Genomic DNA, 14,427 nt, shown 5'->3' with positions numbered 1-14,427 from the left:
CTACATGATTTATGTTAAAATATTTTGGGGGTACGAAAAGTTGGTGAAGCCTCGCGTCTCCAATAGCACCCTGGAGAGGCGTGCTCGGAATGGACAAGCGAAATATTTTGCGCTATTGACAAAGTGACCACTGGTTATCACAGGACGGCATTAGCGCTCACCTAACAAGCCCATATGCCACTGGTTGAGCTAAATCGTCTTTGTTTTTGCCAAAATAATGTGAGGTTTTATGTTGTTGGAGGTGGGTCTTGGTCAGTTCAGAAATGTCCGCCCTCGTCAATCTGCGCTGCAAAGGGCTATGCTTCGACGAGAAGGGATGAGTTTGACAACTTCGCTCTAAAAGATTGGCCGCTTCATGGACGTAGGCGTGAACCTATTCAAGTAAGTAAATACATTTAGAATTTTTTTTTCTCCAAAAAAAAAAGTATTTTTAGCTAGCTGTGTATGCTATTGAGCTGCTTGTTAGCTAGCTAGCCAACTTTACAGAACTAAGTGAAATATCACCAACTAACGTTAACTTCATATTAGCTTGTTATCTTGACGTTTGCCTATTATTGTAAATTAAAAATGAATGCTCCAAATGCATTTGTACTGAACAAAAATATAAATGCAGTGTTGGTACCATGTTTCATGAGCTGAATTAAAACGTTCCAGAAATATTCCATATGCACAAAAATATTATTTCTCTAAAATGTTCACAAATTGTTCACATCCCTGTTAGTGAGTTTTTCTCCTTTGTCAAGATCATCCATCCACCTGACAGGTGTGGCATTTTTTATTTAAAAAAGCCAATTTAAATAGCCGATCATTACACAGGTGCACCTTGTGCTGGGGACAATAAAAGGCCTCTCTAAAATGTGCAGTTTTGTCACACAACACTGCCACAGATGTCTCAAGTTTTGAGGGAGCGTGCAATTGGCTTGCTGACTGCAGGGATGTCCACCAGAGATGTTGCCAAGTAATTGAATGTTACTTTAGAGAATGTTACTCTGTTGTTTTAGAGAATTTGGCAGTACGTCCAACCGGCGTCACAACCACAGACCCTGTGTAACCACGCCAGCCCAGAACCTCCACATCCGGCTTCTTCACCTGCGGGATCGTCTGAGACCAACCACCCGGACAGCTGATGAAACTGAGGAGCGTTTCTGTCTGAAATAAAGCCCTTTTGTGGGGAAAAACTCATTCTGATTGGCTGGGCATGGCTCCCAAGTGGGTGGGACTATGCCCTCCCCTGCTCAGTCCTGAAAGCAATAGATTAGGGCCTAATTTATTTATTTCAATTAACTGATTAAGTAAAATTGTTGGAATTGTTGCATGTTGTGTTTATATTTTTGTTCAGTATAGATAACAGCAATGGAAGAGGGTGAAAGGATTTCCTGCTTCAGCTGTCTTAAAAGGGTGTAGGTGGACTAGTTACTATAGGGTGGGATGACAATATGAAAATATTCTCCAGTTTTAGTCCCTAGAGAGGAAAACTGAAGACAGACAAAGAGATAATAGTCAGGGCTGTCTAATTGTAAAAAGTGAAGCCTGTTTCTTTGTGATGTCTGTCCTCAGATATGGAGAGCTGTGAAAGCATGTCTGCAGATGAAGAGGGCCCAGTGAATGTCCCAAGAGACTTCTGGCACATCGTTGTATGCCTTGGGTTGTATGTGCACTTATGGTAGCAAATGTTTTATTCAACAATACATTTACAAGTCATACACAACTTAGGCTACAAACGTATTACAACTGTAGCAAGACGATCCTTCTCCTGGAGGTGTGCAGGCTTCTGTTCCAGCCCAGCACTAGCACACCTGATTCAACTTATCAAACCTAATGAGTTTATGATAATGTGTATTATTGCTGGGCTGGAATAGAAGTCTGCTTACCCAGTATATCAGGGAATGGAGCAAGGTTGGTCACCTCTGGTATGGACTTTTTTATTCATCTGAAATTATGTTCACTAAGATGTCTAACATTTACAAACAAGTTAGATTATGTGTACATTTTTTTTATTAGGTTTTGATTCATTCAATGTTGATTCATTGAAGTGTTTAAACTTGTTTTAATTCTTAACTTAAAATCATTATTCAAAATGAACGAGTGTCAATGTTCATTCATCACAGATCACAATTCTGCAATAAAAAAGTGTGAAGGGGATCAGTCTCAAATTTGTCTGTTTGTTGCTTTTGTAACGGATGTGAAATGGCTAGCTAGTTAGCGGGTACGCGCTACTAGCGTTTCAATCAGTTACGTCACTTGCTCTGAAACCTACAAGTAGTGTTGCCCCTTGCTCTGCAAGGGCCGCGGCTTTTGTGGAGCGATGGGTAACGACGCATCGTGGGTGACTGTTGTTGATGTGTGCAGAAGGTCCCTCGTTCGCGCCCCTTTTTGTCGGGGCGAGGGGACGGTTTAAAATTATACTGTTACATTGATGCATTGATTCTCTACCCTTCTCCAGAAGTGTGCACTCGTTCACTCCCCCTTATGCGTTGTCAACCTTGTAGTGAAATGGCTCGCTGCTATACAGCAGCAACGGCGCCATCTAACGGAGAAGTAGCAACCACACAGCTTGGCAGTGAGCCACAAAACGTGGTCTGTCTCATTTACCTTATTGGCCAGAATTAGCATGCATTTCGTAGTTTTGTACAAGGGGTTTGAAACTCTTTACGATTGATTACAAAACAAATTGTCAATATTTTCTACCGGTGCAGGCAAGACAGTGTGAAGGTAATTCTAGTTTTGAAAATTTGTTTCAAAGATACAAAATAGTTATTTGTAAATGGGCTGTTGTGCCATTTGTTTACATGAGAAAATTGCAATTTGAAATAAACGGATACAATTGTAACTCAATTCGTTTACAATAGAAACTCTTATGAAACTATGTAGGCCTAATGGAACTCATACAGAGACATCCATTATGAAATAGGAAGTAGGCTACTTTTGTTATTAGAAAAATGTAAAGCCCATTTAGGTAACCTATGCTGGACACTGTTTATTTTTTAAGTCCATTACATCCCATCAAGATGTTGAAAGTAACAGAATTATAGGGCAACCAACCATCCACTAACAATTGCCATGAATGTCCAGCTAGGCTACTATTCCCCCTCACTTGGTCAGGGAGGTGACCAAGAACCTGATGGTCACTCTGACAGAGCTCCAGAGTTCCTCTGTGGAGATGGGAAAACCTTCCAGAAGGACAAACTTTTCTGCAGCACTCCACCAATCAAGCCTTTGTGGTAGAGTGGACAGACGGAATCCACTCCTCAGTAAAAGGTACATGCTTGGAGCTTGGAGTTTGCCAAAAGGCACCTAAAGGAATCTCAGACCATGAGAAACAAGATTCTCTGGTTTGATGAAACCAAGATTGAACAGCCTGGAGAGTGGAGACCCCACCAACACTTTTTAGTTCACTCACTGTCGATTTTTGAGAAGCAAACACAACAACAATAGAATACCAGGCATCCATCTGGGATCTCCACACTACAAATGGCCAAGACGAGACAACACATTTCATTTAACCAACACAATAATACATGCATCTTTATTGATCCATTACCAAAAAAAAAAAACATGTCTGTTTTCATGTTATCTAGAGTGTTGGTGACTGTAACCGTTGCCACGTTTACTGACACCTGCCACATTCAATGCGTGTTGAGCGTTCGTAAATTCATCAGTTATTCTGCGCTCAGACGAGAGTGCTCTGAAATCGGAGTAGATAGCCAGAGTGTATTTACGAACGGACCCTTAGTATTGATGGGAAACCGAAGCTTTCTTAAAGCTACGTGTCCTTTCACCAAATTGTTGCTGAAAAAACGGTTCATTACTCAGAGCATCATTATCTGTTCATAATATTCATTAGTGACATCTGCTGGTCAGCAATAAATAGCAGCGTGTGATGTTCAGATATACGTTTTTTTCCTCCGCTGTTTTCATACATACTCCGTGGCGCAGCGATAAGTCGTTGGCCTTACACAGAACCCAAACTGGCTGCGCGCATGCGCCATCGTGCATGCATTTATTTTGTCTCCCTACACCAAACACGACCACGACACGCAGGTTAAAATATCAAAACAAACTCTGAACCAATGACATTAATTTGGGGACAGGTCGAAAAGCATTAAACATGTATGGCAATTTGGCTAGTTAGCTTGCACTTGTAACCGGCAAATCAGTTCGTCTTTCAATCACTCATGTGGGTATAACCAATGAGGAGATGGCACATGGGTACCTGCTTCTATAAACCAATGAGGAGATGGGAGAGGCAGGAGTTTCAGCGTGATCTGCAGTCAGAAATAGAAAGGAGTTCTATTTTAGCTCTTGGCATCGCTGACGCTCGTTGGCGTGCGCGAGCAGTGTGGGTAAAATAATTGAATAACATGGATTTCTAAATTTATTTTGAAACGTGTCCGGTCTGGTCAGCATGTTAGTAGTTTATAATCAGTTGGAATACTAGGTTTACATCATGCTTCCACTTTTTTTGCCTTGAAGTTGTCTATTTTTCAAAAACTGAATCTATGGCATTATTTAGGATGCTTAATTAAGACAGAAGCTTTTACTATTCTAAATAAAACAAATTATTTAAACGTTTGCATAAACATATTGTTCTCTAACATAAACATAAATATATAGCCAATTTTATATAAAATCATGAAAACAGTAATAATGCAATTTAGAAAGTAATATTTCATGATCAACCGTGTCCAACGCTTTGGATAAATGTTTAAAAAAAGTTGCCTAGAGTGTATTCATTGTTGTTCAGGGCTGTAAAGATTTGATCCACAAGTTGCAAAAGAGCCATATCTGTGGAGTAGTTTTTACGAAAACCATATTGGTGCTCATATAGAATACAGTGTCGATTTAAATGTTTCAACATTCTCTTAATCACCAATTTTTCAAGGATTTTAGAAAAACATGCCAGTACAGATATTGAGCAATAATTTGTAAAAGATCTGGGGTCGCAAGATTTATAGAGGTGAATAACTTTGGCAATTTTCAAATCTTTAGGAACAATAATAGTTTGCATTGATTTGGTGGAGATATATTTTAGAGGCTCAGTAATCGAGGAAGATACTGATTTCCCCAGAGGAACCAATCTCGTCATGACCTGCTGCTGATATCTTAAAGTTAACAATTATCTCCATCACCTCCATTACATCATTACATCAAACTGAAGAGAAGGGAAATGTCCCTTAATGTAATCCAAAGGATTTCCATCAGTTTTTTGTTTGACAGAGAGGAACCTACATTCACAAAAATGTTATACAATTAACATGAAATAACATCAGGATCACTGTAGGTCCTCTTTTCAACAATAAATTGAGATGGAATAGTTGTAGATGTCTTTTTATTCAAGAGTTGATTGAGGATTTTCCAAGTTGACTTTATTATTTAAGGATTTTTGGAATTTGTTTGTAAAATAATTTTGGGGGGATATCCAAAGTAGATGAGTAAATTTGTTCTTATACTTTTTGGAATTTGCATAATTCAGGGGAGAGGGATTTTGAAAAACTCTTTATACAGGACTTTAACTGAGGATTTTTAAAAAACGGTTGTAAACCAAGGTTTCCAGAACCCATCTGCTGTTCTCTTACGTGATTTAACTAAAGCTGTGGTAAAATACAGAATTGAAAGATGTGAGGAAAGTATGGTAAGCAGACTCTATATTATCAATAAGGGTGGCAGATGAACTGATCACTCTTGTGGGCTTATAGATGAGGGGATACAGATAGTTGGAGAATAAAGTATTAAAACATCAGATGTCGGTGAGTGGTTCTTACTTTTAAATAAGTTTATTTATAGTCACAAAATAGAAAACAAATCTAACCTTCATTATGAATCAAATCCAAAGTTGATGCGTGGATATCAATGAAGCCTTCCCGAGTGGCGCAGCGTTTTAAGGCACTGATCAGTTCTAGAGGTGTCACTACAGATCCGGGTTCGATCCCGGCCGCGACCGGGAGACCCATGAAGCGGCGCACAATTGGCCCAGTGTCGTTCGGGTTAGGGAATGGTTTGGCCAGATGGGATGTCCTTGTCCCATTGTGCTCTAGCGACTCCTTGTGGCGGCTGGGTGCATGCACGCCGGCTTCGGTTGCCAACTGTACGGTGTTTCCTCCGACACATTGGTGCGGCTGGCTTCCGGGTTAAGCGAGCAGTGTGTCAAGAAGCAGTGCGGCTTGGAAGGGTCGTGTTTCGGAGGACGCATGGCTCTTGACCTTCGCCTCTCCCGAGTCCGCACGGGAGTTGCAGCGATGGGAAAATACTGTAACTACCAATTGGGAAGAAAAAGGGCAAAAAAATATATATCATAATAATAAAATAAAAAAGGATATCAATGAAACTACCAATGTCAGAATCGGGTGGCCGATAGATGCATCCATTACCACTTTTTTACCAGGGAATTTCTACAAAATCAATGTCATCTGTAAGTGCAAGGTCCTCTCTTACAAAGAATTTAAAACATTTATGAACAAAAATGGACACTTCTCTACAGTGGTGAACAGCATTATAAGGAGATATGTTATCTCTTCAAGAGTATCCCAAAGTATTTTGCTCTCATTGTTAAAAACACAGTACCTCATATGGTTGACATCCCTCATTTGCCGTCATTACTGATTGATGGGCATGATTTCACAAGTGATAAATGGCCAAACAAATTAATCCATCAACTTTAAACCAACAATTTATTTCCTATGCAATTCAGCAAAAAATCCATATCTCTAATTTATTCTAAGCCCATTATTAGGAAATGTATGAATTACTTGTCTTTTCCTGTACCGCCTAAAGTGAAGGAATTGCACTTAAAAATATTTAATGATATATATCCCTTGAGAGAATTCCTTAGGCATAGATTCAATTTTGGTCACAATAACTGCATATTTTGTGTCTCAGAATTTGAAACAACAGACCATTTGTTTACAGGAACACATCCTGGAGTGATATGTATGACTGGTTAGAAGAAGAAAAAATCTGTCCAATAACCCAGTTTACTAGAGATAATGTAACTTTCGGTATAACATTTGGAAGATAAGAACATAGAATTTCTATGTTAATATGTTTTACTTATTTTTGGTAAATGTTATATTCATGAAAAGTAAATACAGCCTTTGCTTATTGTTTTCCAGAAATAATATGTTAATTATTTTGATTCATTGAAATGTGTATGGAAAAAAAGTTGTCAAAAGACTCTGGAAATGTCACATCTGCTCCTGCTACGCCCTCTGGTGTTCATCCGGTGTCTTCTTGACCTGTACACACTCTCTCTCTCCCTCTCCCTCTGTGTGATTGTGTGGTTGGAGACAGGTGTGCTGGAGTCAGAGCAGATCCCTACCAGCTGCAACTCGTTGCATAATCAAGACCTCTACAAATACTCAGTCCTGCCACGTCCACTCTGCCAGATTGTAATCTCTGCTCAGTCAGTTCATGATTCTGGCCGTTTATGATTACGCAAGATCCTGTTACGCTGCTGTGCCTGGTTTCCTGCCTGACACTGTTTATCCTCTCATTGTAGTTACCTCTCTGTCTCCTGTTCCACATCTCACCACCCAACTCCCTTGCTCTGGATTGTACTCACCACCACTACCTTGGATTCCCCTCAGGACCTGTTTACCCTGTTTTACTCAGCTAACTCCAACCTCAGTCTCCACATCTGTTTTTTCTGCAACTCATCCGAGCTTCCCCGGATCTGCACTCCATATCTCCCTGTGTAACAATTAATATTTTGGTTCATTCATCCCTGTTTCCTCATCTGAGTCTGCTCTTGGGTTCCACTGTGTCGCTCCGCTTAACATGAAATTGATTAATAAATTAGATTTATTAGAAGACCCCATAGCTTAAGTTATGTCTAATTTGTAGCCTTTATTTTATGATGGTTTATTTATTTGCTTTTGTATTTTGGTTTGTTTATTTAGCTATGGTGTAACCCTTGTGTGCTCTGATTCCCACTGACTATTTGAATATACAGTGGGGCAAAAAAGTATTTAGTCAGCCACCAATTGTGCAAGTTCTCCCACTTAAAAAGATGAGAGAGGCCTGTAATTTTCATCATAGCTACACTTCAACTATGACAGACAAAATGAGGAAAAAAATCCAGAAAATCACATTGTAGGATTTTTTATGAATTTATTTGCAAATTATGGTGGAAAATAAGTATTTGGTCACCTACAAGCAAGCAAGATTTCTGGCTCTCACAGACCTGTAACTTCTTCTTTAAGAGGCTCCTCTGTCCTCCACTCGTTACCTGTATTAATGGCACCTGTTTGAACTTGTTATCAGTATAAAAGACACCTGTCCACAACCTCAAACAGTCACACTCCAAACTCCACTATGGCCAAGACCAAAGAGCTGTCAAAGGACACCAGAGACAAAATTGTAGACCTGCACCAGGCTGGGAAGACTGAATCTGCAATAGGTAAGCAGCTTGGTTTGAAGAAATCAACTGTGGGAGCAATTATTAGGAAATGGAAGACATACAAGACCACTGATAATCTCCCTTGATCTGGGGCTCCACACAAGATCTCACCCCGTGGAGTCAAAATGATCACAAGAACGGTGAGCAAAAATCACAGAACCACACCTGGGGACCTAGTGAATGACCTGCAGAGAGCTGGGACCAAAGTAACAAAGCCTACCATCAGTAACGCACTACGCTGCCAGGGACTCAAATCCTGCAGTGCCAGACGTGTCCCCCTGCTTAAGCCAGTACATGTCCAGGCCCGTCTGAAGTTTGTTAGAGAGCATTTGGATGATCCAGAAGAAGATTGGGAGAATGTCATATGGTCAGATGAAACCAAAATAGAACTTTTTGGTAAAAACTCAACTCGTCGTGTTTGGAGGACAAAGAATGCTGAGTTGCATCCAAAGAACACCATACCTATTGTGAAGCATGGGGGTGGATCATGCTTTGGGGCTGTTTTTCTGCAAAGGGACCAGGACGACTGATCCGTGTAAAGGAAAGAATGAATGGGGCCATGTATCATGAGATTTTGAGTGAAAACCTCCTTCCATCAGCAAGGGCATTGAAGATTAAACGTGGCTGGGTCTTTCAGCATGACAATGATCCCAAACACACCGCCCGGGCAACGAAGGAGTGGCTTCGTAAGAAGCATTTCAAGGTCCTGGAGTGGCCTAGCCAGTCTCCAGATCTCAACCCCATAGAAAATCTTTGGAGGGAGTTGAAAGTCCATGTTGCCCAGCAACAGCCCCAAAACATCACTGCTCTAGAGGAGATCTGCATGGAGGAATGGGCCAAAATACCAGCAACAGTGTGTGAAAACCTTGTGAAGACTTACAGAAAACGTTTGACCTCTGTCATTGCCAACAAAGGGTATATAACAAAGTATTGAGAAAAACTTTTGTTATTGACCAAATGCTTATTTTCCACCATAATTTGCAAATAAATTCATTAAAAATCCTACAATGTGATTTTCTGGATTTTTTTCCCCTCATTTTGTCTGTCATAGTTGATGTGTACCTATGATGAAAATTACAGGCCTCTCTCATCTCTTTAATTGGGAGAACTTGCACAATTGGTGGCTGACAAAATACTTTTTTGCCCCACTGTATATTATGCCTTAATGTATTTGTTCATTGGCAATAAAATAAATGTTTACAAAAACGTCATCAGAAGCACGTGATAAATGACGTCCGAAGCTTCATTTTGTCGAACAACCACCTGATTGGTTTGGTAGTGATTTGTTAAAAGACAAAAAGCCTTTGATGCACACGAGCTACAGAGTGTGGGACATCATCTATAATAATTTGGCTGCTCTAAATTATTTTGACCAGCAGCTGAACACTGTTGATCAAAGCCTTGACTAATGAACCTATTTTAGACAAAATAGAGCTTGCCAGCTTGTAATGCTAAAATCTGGGTTCATTCAGCCATCCCTATGGGAAAATAAATTGGGAATGAATAGGGTTTTGGAATAAACCCTGAAAATGAGATCTGAGGTTAACACAGGTTTAGGAGATCTTATACATTTGGTTCTATATGCTAATAGCAGTCAGTTAACATGACCTTTTATGAATTATGTGCTTTGTGTTTTTTATTACATAAATGCTTAAAAATTCACAAAAAGTTACGTTAGCTGATGAAGGTTATCTCATAGAACAAAACGTATAAAATCTCCTAAACCTGTATATACCACATAACTTTTTTTCAGTGTTTATCCAAAAACCCAACAAGAATGCCATTAATTTTCTCCATAGGATTTGTCCAATGAACCATGGTAGAGTTTAAAAAATAAAAAATAAATAAATTGCAACAATAATAACAATATTGCACATCAATACAGGGACATTCCTGTGAATACAATTTATAAAATAAAACAAAACACCAGGCCATCACCCCCTCTAGAAAAAAATGTAATAATAATAATTCAGGACATAATTTATATGTGACAAGGCATTAAAACATTAACAGACATTCAGAGATATAAATTCTAATAATTTTCCAACATTTCAGGTTTCACAAATTTGAGGGTTTTATAAAATTGTAACAAGTTAAATGAAAAGAACAATAAAATAGGAATTTTTCCACCCCATTTATATTTGTGAATATCATATTTGGCCAAGACAATAATAATGTTATAAAATAGTTACGGAATTAGAAGGATAAGCATAATGCCATTTAACATCATCAAAGATAATTCTGGAGAATTTATACACAACCATTCATGAAATTCAATCCATAGTTTACTAAAAAGGCTACATGAATTTTTTTTATCCTTTATATATTCTGAATCAGAGGAACAAAAAACACAAGGCATTTTGCCAAAATTTAATATTTTGTGCAAGAAATCCTTAACAGGGTAGATGGAAGAAAATATTTTAAAATTAGTTTCATTAACTTTTGACATAACTGGATAATTAAGGTAAAAGGTAGTCGTTTTTGACCATAGCATGGGTTGGTTACTTCAATAGCAATATATTGAATTATAATTACCAAAAAATACTTCATTAACTGCCAAACGTATCCACTTATTGTAGATTTGTATTAATTTGTCATTAATTTGTAAACTTGGAAAAGAGGGAACAACCTCATAATATAACAGTGTTCTTAATATGTCAAAGTCAAGGAAGTGTAATTGCTTTGCAAACCTTCATATATTCTCTCTGATTAATATTAACCTGAAATGTACCAATTAATTCATAAAACTGCAGAAACTCCTGTGTTGTCGAACAAATCACATACAAAATGAATACCTTTGTCAAACCAAAGGCCTTTGAAAATGGATTTCCTATTAATTTTAATAACTCTATTATTCCAAATCCATGTTTTGTGCTTGAATATCATTTGCCAGAAAAATTAAATTTGCTGGTGAAACTTAAACAATTTCACAGGTAATTTTGGAGGGTCAAAATCACATTTCATTCCGGAATTTAAGTTGATAAAACAGACTGTTAGGGATATGATACCACCTAGAGGTAGGATTAAACAGACAATTTCAACCATTTAATTCTAAAAGCACCCACTAACAACTCAAAATCAATAGCCTGTAAACCTCCCCGATCATAGTCTTTCACTAATTGAGATTCCCAAATATAATGTGTTTTATTCCTCCAAACAAATCTAAATATAACAGAATTGACTGTTTTCAATGTTTTTAGAAGAAAGAAAAGGGGACTAAATGATTATAGATAAACCATCAGTCTTGGACAAAAGAATAACACCCAAAATTTAGATATCACGTTGCAGCCATTGACTTAATGAAACTCTCATGGAATTAATCCTATTATCAACGTTTAAAGATTCTCTATCTGAAACGTTTTTAGTGATAACAATTCCTAAATATTGAACTTCCTTTTTCATCGCAGTGCTAGCTGTGCCACTCTGGGTTCGAGCCAAAATAAATTAAATAATGAAAAACCAAACAAAAATAACTTAACATTTCAATGGATTTAAGGAAGAAAAAAAGTATTTTCTTTAAGAAAGATTTTGCCCTGCACATTTGCACACTAGCGACTCCTGTGGCGGGCCGGGCGCAGTGCACGCTGACCAGGTCACTAGGTGTACAGTGTTTCCTCCGACACATTGGTGTGGCTGGCTTCAGGGTTGGATGCGCGCTGTGTTAAGAAGCAGTGCGGCTTGGTTGGGCTGGGTTGTGTTTCGGAGGACGCATGGTTCTCGACTTTCGTCTCTCCTGAGCCTGTACGGGAGTTGTAGCGATAAGACAAGACAGTAACTACTAACAATTGGATACCACGAAATTGGGGAGAAAAAGCGGGTCAAAACAATTTTTTTTCACAATTTTTAACAGGTATGGAGGCAATGTTGACGGAGTCACAGCAATGAATTGGCATGAGATCACATTTGTTAAGTTTGAGAGTCAATACAGAGGCCATTGAAATGTCTTGATTCTGTCAATAGCCAAGGGAATAGCCGCTCTATACTTGAGGAAAAGGGCAGTATCATCTGCTAATAGACTGATATTTATATCTTTACCAAAAATACGTATCCCTTTTAAATTCTCAGATTTGTTAAGAAATACAGCTAGTAAATCTGTGGCTAAAATAAATAAAAGAGATGAGATTGGACAACCAAGGTATAGTTATGCCTACAAAAAGACGCCATTACTATTTATTTATATTGACTGAAGACACACAAGCAGAACAATTACCTCTTTCTCCAGTAGAGGGAACTAAAGGTGTCTCTCTTCAGATTCAATACATTGACCTACTTGTGTGTCTGTGAACTCTGAACATTAGTCTTATTTTTTGGAGAATATCTACACACTTTGACGTTACTCAGGTCAGGTTTATGGCTGATACAGCGAGACATGGAGATGCTTTTCACTCTTTATTTCAGAGCCATACTAAGCTATATATGGCTCTGGATTATATTAAATATATAAAAACATTGCGTCATAAAATGTTCGTTTTTTCTGTTCCTGATAAGCATGATGTGTGATGAATCACAGTTATTCCATTATTCCAGTGTGTTCATAGGTCCTATATGCCCATTTGCGTAACACTGGGGATTTTTTTCATCAATGCGTTTGGGAATTGTATTTAGTCATTTGCACAGTATTTCTCCACAACATTTTTTTTGTCATCATCTGTAAAATATCTGCAAAACGGACTTTTAAAAAGTGTTTTCTTTTGAGAGTTGATTGACTGTTCTTTTAAGTTGCGTCACTTCCTCAACGAAGGGGGTGGGTCTTTGAGTGTCACCTAATATTTCGACTATAGTAGATATTACAGCCATAGCTGTAAACTATATCGTAAAATATCTTATTGGTCTTAATATAAAGTTAGCAGTGTGGTTAAGGTTACGGTTAGACTTAAAATCATATTTTAACAAGAGAAATTGTAGAAATAGGCGGGGTTTATGACTTTGTGGCTGTTGTAACTAGTGACGACCCTTACCTAACCGAACGAAAATAACAAACATTCGAAGTGAACGACAGAGAACGGTAAGTGGAATCGAATTATATATATTTCAATGGTCTGACTGCGTAGGTATATTTCCCGATGATTATTGTTAAGGACCATTGTTTTAGGTTACAATATATTCCCTAAATCATAGCTACAGTAAATGAGCATGTATGTCCCCGTAGTACTGTACAAGTAGCCTACAACCTGTTACTTCAAGCACATCTCATTGTCGCAATCAAAGAATACTCCATTGATCATATCGATTTATACAGCTTGTTTTCAAAGCAATGTAGTTTGATGCATTTTGGGTGTTTTTATTCACTGTCGATTTTTTTTTTTTCAGTCATTTTGATTTCGGGGAATGTTTTTATCAATTCAAAAAAATTGCTGCGGCACAGCATGAAAACCGGTTCAGAATACAGAAACGTATAGAACTGTGCAAGTTTTCTATACATATATTTTTTTTTATCCCCAAGAACTTGAGTTTATTCAAGTAGAATAGCAAGTTTTCTAACAATGTAGGAAATCCACTGCAATTACGTCACAGTCACATTGGCCACGTTCAAGAATGATTAACTAATTGTTATATCTTGTTCTAATGCCCCCGACCCCCCCATATTACGCGTTTGGGCACAAAGGTGTTGTCATGGCAGCTGTGCGCATGACCCCTACCCCCACCTTCTCCCATAGGCCAACCATGTACTCCGCTCTTCATTAATATACCCTACCAAAAAAAATTTAAAATACAAAATAATAATAAATATACATGCATACATATACCCTACCGGTAGTCTTTTGTAATGGAAGTCGTGCTCACAGGCTATAGGAGATTATCGTTCAGTTTTGTCACATGTAACCTTGACATCCAAAACCTGTTTCTGTTGTGTCCTTATGATATGGCATATGTTCATGTTTTGAGGTAGTAGCCTATGTTTGAGCATTTCACTTTGTCAACAAGTGTGTTAAAGAATTTGAGATATGCTCTTCAATAATAACTGGAGTTATCTCAAGTTTGGCTGACTTGTCAAGGCAAGCAGGCTATGGTTGTGGTTTAGAACACCAAAA

Source organism: Salvelinus fontinalis, chromosome 13 (assembly GCF_029448725.1).
Source record: "Salvelinus fontinalis isolate EN_2023a chromosome 13, ASM2944872v1, whole genome shotgun sequence".
Classification (NCBI taxonomy): Eukaryota; Metazoa; Chordata; class Actinopteri; order Salmoniformes; family Salmonidae; genus Salvelinus; species Salvelinus fontinalis.
The sequence above is the reverse complement of the archived record's forward strand: the minus strand, read 5'-3'. Positions refer to the sequence as shown.